Genomic DNA, 8,754 nt, shown 5'->3' with positions numbered 1-8,754 from the left:
ATTGTGTCGGATTCCATTAGCTATTCAGCGCTAAAAGCATTCATCTGTTACTCAGTACCGGGGACGCCTGCATCGAGAAAATACGCTCAAATCAAGGAGGAGCGAATCACATGGAGAGTACGAGATAAAAGAAAACAGATTTTCTTTTCTGCCATCTTGTTTGTTGTCAGAAGTGTCAGATGGCGTGTACCTGTAATTGGACTGAATGTGTGTTGCATGGAACGTGTGTGTGTGTGTGTCCATACGAGTCCCAACGCGCATGTCCCTGCAGGTGTAGCCCTATCTCTCCCCGACCTCCCTCAGAAGGTCCGCGCACCTTCACATGCCTTTTCATTCATGGCCGGGCCCGCATCCACGCGCCTCTCGACTGTTTGGCGGGGGCGACCGAGAGTGTCATTGAGATGAATAGGGCCTGGTGGGATAATGACTTTGGAGTGGGGGGTGGGGGGTGGGGGGGGTGGACTTGTTAACGTTGTAATAACATTGTCTGTTTGCCCCGTCAGTCTGTACGAGTTCAGCGGTTTAATTATTTACAGAGGGGACCATGTTCAACGGGGAGGGGGGGGGGGGACCGGCGGGTAACACACACACACACACACACACACACATAGCTGCACACACATGTCTCTCCCCCTCCATCAACTCCTGGTGTGTGTTAGCTGCTCAGAGCTGGTGTATTTTCTAGCAGAGGTTACTTACTGCTTAGCTAAGCGCCATATAGCTTTAAGACCCCGCTCTACAGCACTACAGGCTAGTCCTTTCAGGTAACCAGGTGCAGGTGCACACACACACACACACGTGGATATACTCAGACCAACAGATGCGTTGACACACACGTATCTTACAAAACACACACACCACACACACTCACCATGACTGCACAGACTCACTCGCACCTGCACCTGTACACACCCCCTGGCCGCTCCAGCCCCAGTCCAACTCGCCTGACCTCCCTGTACCCCCTGGGTCCCCAGGCCCCTCAGCCCTGCCCTGACTTCAAGACACCCCCCCCCTCCCTGCTGCTCTTTCTGCCCCACACTTCCCCGATCGTCCACTCTCACCCTGCAGCGCTCTATCTGCACACACAACCCCCCAACCCCCCCCCCCCCCCCCCCCCCCCCCCCTCAGCGTTCTCTCGTTCTCTCTCCGTCCCTGCCTGCAGCTGTGCTCTCTGGCCAGATGTTGTCGGCTCCTGACAGATGTTGGCCTGGGAGGTTGAGCTGGTGTCAGCACGCACTTTCACTGGCCCCTCCCACTGACCTTGTAGCACCAACCCTGGCACCTCTCTCTCTCTCTCTCTCCTACAAATCATGGCGTATAGAGATGGATGTGTAATGTAATGCTGTGTTTTGTACTTCGTGGTTACCCTTGGTTACCCTGCCCCAATGTAGTTATCATGGGTTACCCTCCAAGTGCTGGTTAACAGGGGGTCATGGCATCCCCTCCATGCTTTAGATGCCTTGGCTCGGTTGCCATAGTTACCACATCCTCCTTGGATGTCAACGTCCTTGGATAACCTTGTTCCCAGTTACTGCCGGTTGACTTGGTTAGCGTAAATCACTTTTCTCACTTGCCCCCCCCCCCCATTTCTCAGTTGCCACGGGTTACCCCATTCCAACGTGGTTGCTACAGGTGACGCCCTGTTTCCCATGATCTACAGCTTGGGTTTCCAATAGGATTGTCTCGTCATTGTCTCGATTGACATTGAGATTTGCTGAACCAGCGAACGAGTGCGATCGATGATAGACAGCCCCCGCTGCAAACCCCCACCACTGCCCCGCTCCGTCACATGATCTGCATGTCAGCAGCTGTCCTCTTCCTGTGCCGCCAGACACTACTTCCTCTTGTGTCCTTCTGTCACCCAAGTGAGACTAATGACGTTTTTTGTCTTGGGTTGTTTTATTTATATATATTCTTTAAAGATGGTCTCCCACCTTTTAAAGACATTCAAAGATGCTATTGGAGGCTTAAAAACATGTATCCAACGAGACAGAAATGAAGTAGGATGAAAACCTCACCGTCAAATCACGTTGCCTGCGAGGAGTCGTCGTCCTACGCCAGCATCCTGACCTCGCTGTGTCTCTGCTCTTACGCAACCCCCACGAGCTATTCAGGACGACCACGACAAGAAAAAGAAATGGTGACTAACACCTATTTGTATTTTATTTTATTATTATTTTTCTGGCCAAAAAAATAAAATGACTATCCTCCACTGTGAGTCAGCCTATCTAGTTCATTCCGACAAAGCATTTTGCCCAGTTGGTTTATAGACCTCGCTTTTACGATGCCGGGTAGGACACATTCACTATAAATATTGGCTGTTTGTGTTAGTGGGCCTGCGGGGGGAATGCATGCGCTATAAAATATAAAAATTAAAAGATTTTCAAATGAGAGAGAGACTTGAACAGAACCAACTATTCTGTATTGTGTAAGTGTTTCTTTGTGCTTTCATGTCCCCGTAGCTGGAAGAGGAATGCTGCAGTGACACATCCAGCTAATTGTAGATGAGCTTGTAAGGGTGCTTTGTAGCTTGTCAGCATACCATCTTGTTAGTTGTGGTAAAAAAAAAAAAAAGTATCTGTCTCTCTCTTTGTCAGGATCTTACTCTGCTAATGTCTCTCTCGCCCAAGTCTCCTTCTCTTTCTGATGACATTTTGTATACTGTATAAACACACACACACACACAAATGTGGATACAATGCATGCATTTTCCGGGAACTAAGACGTATTTTTTTGTTTGTTGAAGTGGTCAGGGCTTGCTGGTACATCATTCATAACAAAAAAAACAGAAACATTTCCAAAAGCCAGCTGTAATCCCAGCAGAGTGAGCTGTGCAGGCCTCCCCTTGCCATCTTGGTTCACAAAACATCAACTGTCTTCTCGTCAACTATCCTGCCATTCCAGTCCTTGTCTATGGAGACATTTCTTTATCAATTTGTTACGTTTCTATCTCTATTTGAGACTGGACCTCCTCATCACCCTATCACAGCATGGTCGACCGTGTGAAGTACAAAGTTACAGAGTCGGAGGTTTAGTGACGACTTCCACGAAATAACCTTGAGGTTTTCTGCGAGAGGAGATTTTTTGGGAAGAAGAAGCACTTCCAGATCTCTGTTCTTCACACTTCCCCGGTCCGTATGCTGGGAGCGAGGGGGACGCCATGTTGGCCGTAAACAAACCTCGGCAGGGGAGGTGGAGTGTGAGAGAACCAACATTGCGTGCGAGTGCCAAGGCTGCGGCTGGTCGTGAGCTGTCCCATGCCCGTGTGTGTGTGTGTGTGGGGGGGGGGGGTTACAGTTTATAGAGTTGACTTGGCGATTGATTGCCTGGGTTATTTTGAACCTGGTTTTTGCTCATAAACATGAAAAGACCAACAACAAAAAACGTCCAAACGTGCAAAGACCGAAAGGCATACAGACACACTCTCTCAAATACATGCACTCATGCACATACGCTCTCTCTCCCTCAGTCTCTCTCTGTCTCTCACACGCGCCTAACCGTCGTCTCGGAGAATGACCCGTCCAGATTGATTGCGTCCTTGCCCCTTCATCTCCGTGATCCATCCTCAGGATACTTCTACTCCGAGAAAGGTGATCATCCCTAATTAAGATTCAATTGGCCATTAGCCATGCCTAATAATGCTTAACCTCCCTCTCCGATCCTGCCGTCTCCCACGCTCCCGCTGGAGACGGTGTTGGAGTGTGAAGGGGCAGAGGGGGGGCCGTGCTGACTTTATTAGCCCTCATATTAACTCCCGGGCTCTGTGCGTTTGTACGGTGCGGGCTGGTGTGCGAGCCTGACCGCTTGTCCACACGGCGCTGAGACCGAGGAGAGAGCGAGAGGAAGTTCTGACTTCAGACTTCGCCCTCGCCACCCCCCCCACCCCCACCCCCCGAGCCGCTCTCAGAAACGAAGTTTGGTGCTCTTCATCAGACCAATTCCTCCAGAAAAACTGGCATTCACTTGTCTCTGTCTCTTTGGACTCTCTCTCTCTCTCTGTCTTTGTCCCCCTCTCTTTCTGTCTTCGTCGCTTTTAATTATTTTGCCTTCCAAGTTTATCCCAGCTCAGTGCTCGGAGAGTTTTCTGAGATTCCTCCCTTTTTGTTTTCACTGTAAAATGTAGGGGGGGGGGGATGAACGAGTGTAATTAAGGAACTCAAATAGAGGGACCCAAAGCTCTCCTCTTCCCCCTCTTTCTTTTTCTCTCCCTCCGTCTTCCTCCCCTCCAAATCCCCCTCTCTGCTTCGGGGCCAACGTTTTCTCCTCGCAATTCCATATTTTCACTGTTTAACCGAGAAAGCGAGGGAACAAGGGTGGGGGGGGGGGGCACGAGGGGAGGGGGAGGAAAGGAGAGGAGGGAAAGCAGAGGCTCATAATAGCGGGCTGTGTTATTTAGCGCAGGGGGTTGATGGGATTAGCTGGATGGGCCTGTGTGATGGAGCGATGCGTCATCAGAGGCAGGGAGGGATGGAGGGAGAGAGAGCCTTCTGCCAAGACCATCAAACACCCGCTTTCACACACACACACACACACACGCTCCACGCTCTCCCCGTCGCATGCCTGTTGCCTTGGAGACCGCTGTAATCCATCTATCCCCCCCCCCCCTCCCCGCCCCCCCTTCTCCTCCGCCACACTACCATGCCCCACCGCCATTTATCTCTGTTCTTGGCTCTCCCCCCTTTCCTCTGGGCCCCTCTCCCCCCGCTACCTAGCTCACAATGTCTCTCAACCCCCTCCCCACCTCCAACCCCCCTTCTTTCTTTCCTTCCTTCCTTCGTTCTTTCTCTCTCTCTCTCTCTCTCTCTCTCTCTCTCTCTCTCTCTCTCTCTCTCTCTCTCTCTCTCTCTCTCTCTCTGTCTCTCTCTCTCTCTTTCTCTTTTTCTTTCTTTCTCTTTCTTCCTCCTCTCCTTTACATTCCCCTAACAGTCCTCTCCTCAGCCCCTCCCCGTACTCTCTCTGACCTCCCCCCCACTCCTCTTTTCCACTCTTCTTCTCTCTCTTTCCGTTTTCCTTCCTCTGATCGTATCGACTGCCGTCTCCGGCTCAGGTCGTGCGTTAGCCCCGCGAGTCGAGATGGGCGTAAATCAGAAGGGAAAGTGCTCCAAAGCCCATTGATTTTCTCTGATTACCCAACGTTTGGAATTCCAGTCTGCAAAGCCACGGTTTTTTTTCATCCTTTTTTTTTTCTCTACCTCCCCTAACCCCTCACCCCCCCCCCCCCCCCCCTTTTTTTTCTCAGAGAGGCTGATCGGAATAATCCTCCGGCTGGGGCCAGAGTCCAGCAGTTAGTAATGACAGCGACACTCAGGGGAGGACTGTGTCCTTGATACCCACACGCCACAGGGCTTTGATACAGCTTTACTCAGACACCCGCAAACACACATCCACACACTGCATGTGTGTACACACCCACTTGACAGAGTACATTCTGACACAACACCTAGGCAGGCAAATGGTCATGGCAGGCAAACAGCCCCCCCCCCCACCATCCCACCTCAACACCACTTTCTGCACACCACTTTCTGCTAACTTCCAAAATGCGCAGCGTGTTGCTGGTCCTCCCGCATGAACGCAGACATATGTTCCGAAACGGCTCAAGCATGTAAAGCGTGCATGCGTATTGGCATGCACGTGTGTTTCATGCTCACTGGCGTACTCGACCGTATGTTGGCAGGCGACACTACAAATACATGCTCTCAGGTGCTCCTGTTGTGCCCACACACACACACACATAAACTATTGCTATACTATGGTGCACTTCCAATATTTCTTTTATGGGCCTGACTGCAATCTCATAGAACACTGGTGCACAATTGATATTCTGTTGTGAACCCTATCCTTCTGGAGTATACCTAAAGCTGTCAGAAGTTAATGACCATCACTAGTCCTTAAAGTCCCGTCTCTGAAGCGTTCCCCTACCCCCCCCCCCCCCTCCATGTCCCAATTTATGAGCCTCCACTAATTAGAATTAATTGCTTTTGTTTCAAGCAAACCAGAATAACAACAAGTCATATTCCTTCTCTGTGGACATCATTTGTTATCTGCAGGTATGAGAAGTGTGTTGGGTGGAGAGAGATGTTGCTTTTGTTTCTTGGGGGTGTAATGCCTTACCATCAGGGTGTTATTTGTGGGTCTCCAGTAGAAGCTAGACACCAATGTGCACAGACACACACACATGCACACGGACACACACACACACACAAACCAGTCTTGTTAACGTAGCTGTCATTTTTCAGCGGTTTAAACGATTGCATTTTTCCAAGAGTATCACATTTCACGGCCCTCCACAGTTTTGGGCCTTAATCTCAGACGCGGCCTTAAAGCAGTCCTTGATGGAAAGCTGACAGTGTAATTAGGTAGAGGATGTCTCTCCCCAAGCCCGAAATAACCACCCACATAGCTGCTGGTTGAAATGGGATATTTTCTCCTTTGTGAACTACTCTGAAGCGACCCCATCAAAGATTCAGGATATTGGAAACCCTCTGTGTGTGTGGCTTTTTGGTGTGAATATGATCGTTTGTGTCTGTCGATGTTTACACTATTCGTTTCCTTTTTAGGTTTTTGTATTTAGTTTTAATATTGTCCCGTTGTAATATTTCGGATCCTAAATACTTTTCTTGTGATTATTTATCAGCATTTATCTGAACACCATACTTTCTTTTTTCCCCTGATTTTCATATTGATACTGCTCCAGTTCTCCTTGGGGAAGGTTCCAGACTGTCTTGTCATCCTCCTCTATGAGTGATGATTGACTTTGATGCATGCACGCCAACCAAACCGGAAAATCATTTCTTTGGGGTGAACAGTATGTTCCAAACATACACGGTGCCACTTTCTCTTTCTACAACGTCTCTTTCAGAAATAGAAGGAACAAGTTGTATTATGTTTTCAAGTACACACACACACACACACACACACACACACACACAACAACAACAACACACCCCCACCGCCACTATCCTGTCAGAAAACGACCAGTCGTATCCATTACTGTATTGCTAACATCGCCGATCCTTAATCCCTTTCAACCTTTTCAAGTGCGCAGAGCGCGGGGCTGGAGCGGTCGATACGGCCCGCAGCCCAGAGTCGAGCCAGGCTACCACATTCAAAGGCCACGCAGGTCTCAGTGGACTGGCCCTGTTGTAGACTACAAGAGGGACAGCACAGTTCCCCTGTTTGCCCCCCCCCCCACCACCCACCCCCAAGGTCAATATTAGCTGCTAGTCTAGTGTGGCTGACTTTCACTGGAGTTCCCCCCAGCACTGATCTGTGTTTGCCTGCTAATGACAGGAGGTGGCTCATGCCGATGGTGGAGGCAACGTTGGTAGAGCACACACTACATCGTACAGTAGACAAGCTCTGTAGAACCGCACACACACACACACGTACAGTACACCCACACATACACACATGCCACATAACAGAGACACACACTGTGTCCATGTTTAGGGGGGTCAGACGCATCCGCTCTTTCTGTCTCACAAACACGAGTACGCACGCGCACGCACGCGCACACACAGACATCTCCCACTGCGCTTTGACGCCATGGGCTCAGAGGAAATCAAGGTCCGTAACCGTGCTCCCGCTGGGCTGTCGGAGCGTTCGCCAAGCGGATCCCCCACCCCCACCCCCCCACCCCCCCCCCCCTGAGCACGCACAACCTGCCGGCCATCTGATAGCACACTGATCCCAAGGTCATTCCTATTGATTTCTGCAGAACACAGCCTGCCAACCATACCAGGAATCTGTGTGAGGGGGGGGAAGACGAGGGAAAGGGGGATTTAGGGAAAAACGGGGGGGGGAGGAAAACCAAAAAATGGGTTTGACTTCATGTGCAAGCGATCGCTCGATAATGTGAATGTTGCCCCCCCCCCCCCCGCATGTCTCCAGCTGGTTTTCTGCTCTGGCTCACGCCGGTGAATAACTGACCGTCCGCTCTCATTGGGTATTCTCCACATCACCTTTCTTCGAATCCCCGGTGCTCATCATTCCACCTCGGCCTTTAGAAAAGTGCTGACGACGTCGGACGTGGTCGATAAAACACCCACACACACACACACGAAAGAAAACTGTCATATTCATATTCTATTGCACATAGAGACACACTCATGCACACGGACCGACAAGCATGCCTTTGTATTCCTATTCTATGAGACACACACACACATACACACCTCTGACCCAGTCCTTAATTGGCAGCGGTCTGTTTGTATTCTTGGTATCCTTTTTACAGGTGGACAGCTTTATCACTTTATTTCCGTCTCATTTCTCATGATCAAGTCTTGCCTGAGGAGTCTAACCTAGGTGCACTCCACACACACACACACAGCCACACACATACACACACACACACACACACACACAGCCACAGGGGACCCAGAGCGTGAGGTGTGTCTTGTGACACGGGGAACGTGAAGCTAAAGGGACTAGAATCACTCTTATCTGTCCGACCGTGCGAATCATTAGGGAGCGCTCTGAGGTGGAATGGAGAGGGTTGAAGGAATGGAGAGAGATAGGATAAAGAGAGAGAGAGAGAGTTGGGAAGGAGAGATGAAGAGATGACATCTGTCTGACAGGTTATTTCACCTGGTTCTAATGGCGTGACAAACGCATTTGGGAAAGTCAAATGCTTAGGGGGGAAGGTGTTATGGAGGGAGAAGAGAAAGAGTGGAGAGAGATAAAGGAAGAGAGAGAGAGAGATAGATAGAGAGAGAGCAAGGAAAGCAGGGGGGAGGGTGGAGAGGACAGTTCTGC

This window comes from Hypomesus transpacificus, chromosome 3 (assembly GCF_021917145.1).
Source record: "Hypomesus transpacificus isolate Combined female chromosome 3, fHypTra1, whole genome shotgun sequence".
Taxonomy (NCBI): Eukaryota; Metazoa; Chordata; class Actinopteri; order Osmeriformes; family Osmeridae; genus Hypomesus; species Hypomesus transpacificus.
Note: the sequence above shows the minus strand (reverse complement) of the source record.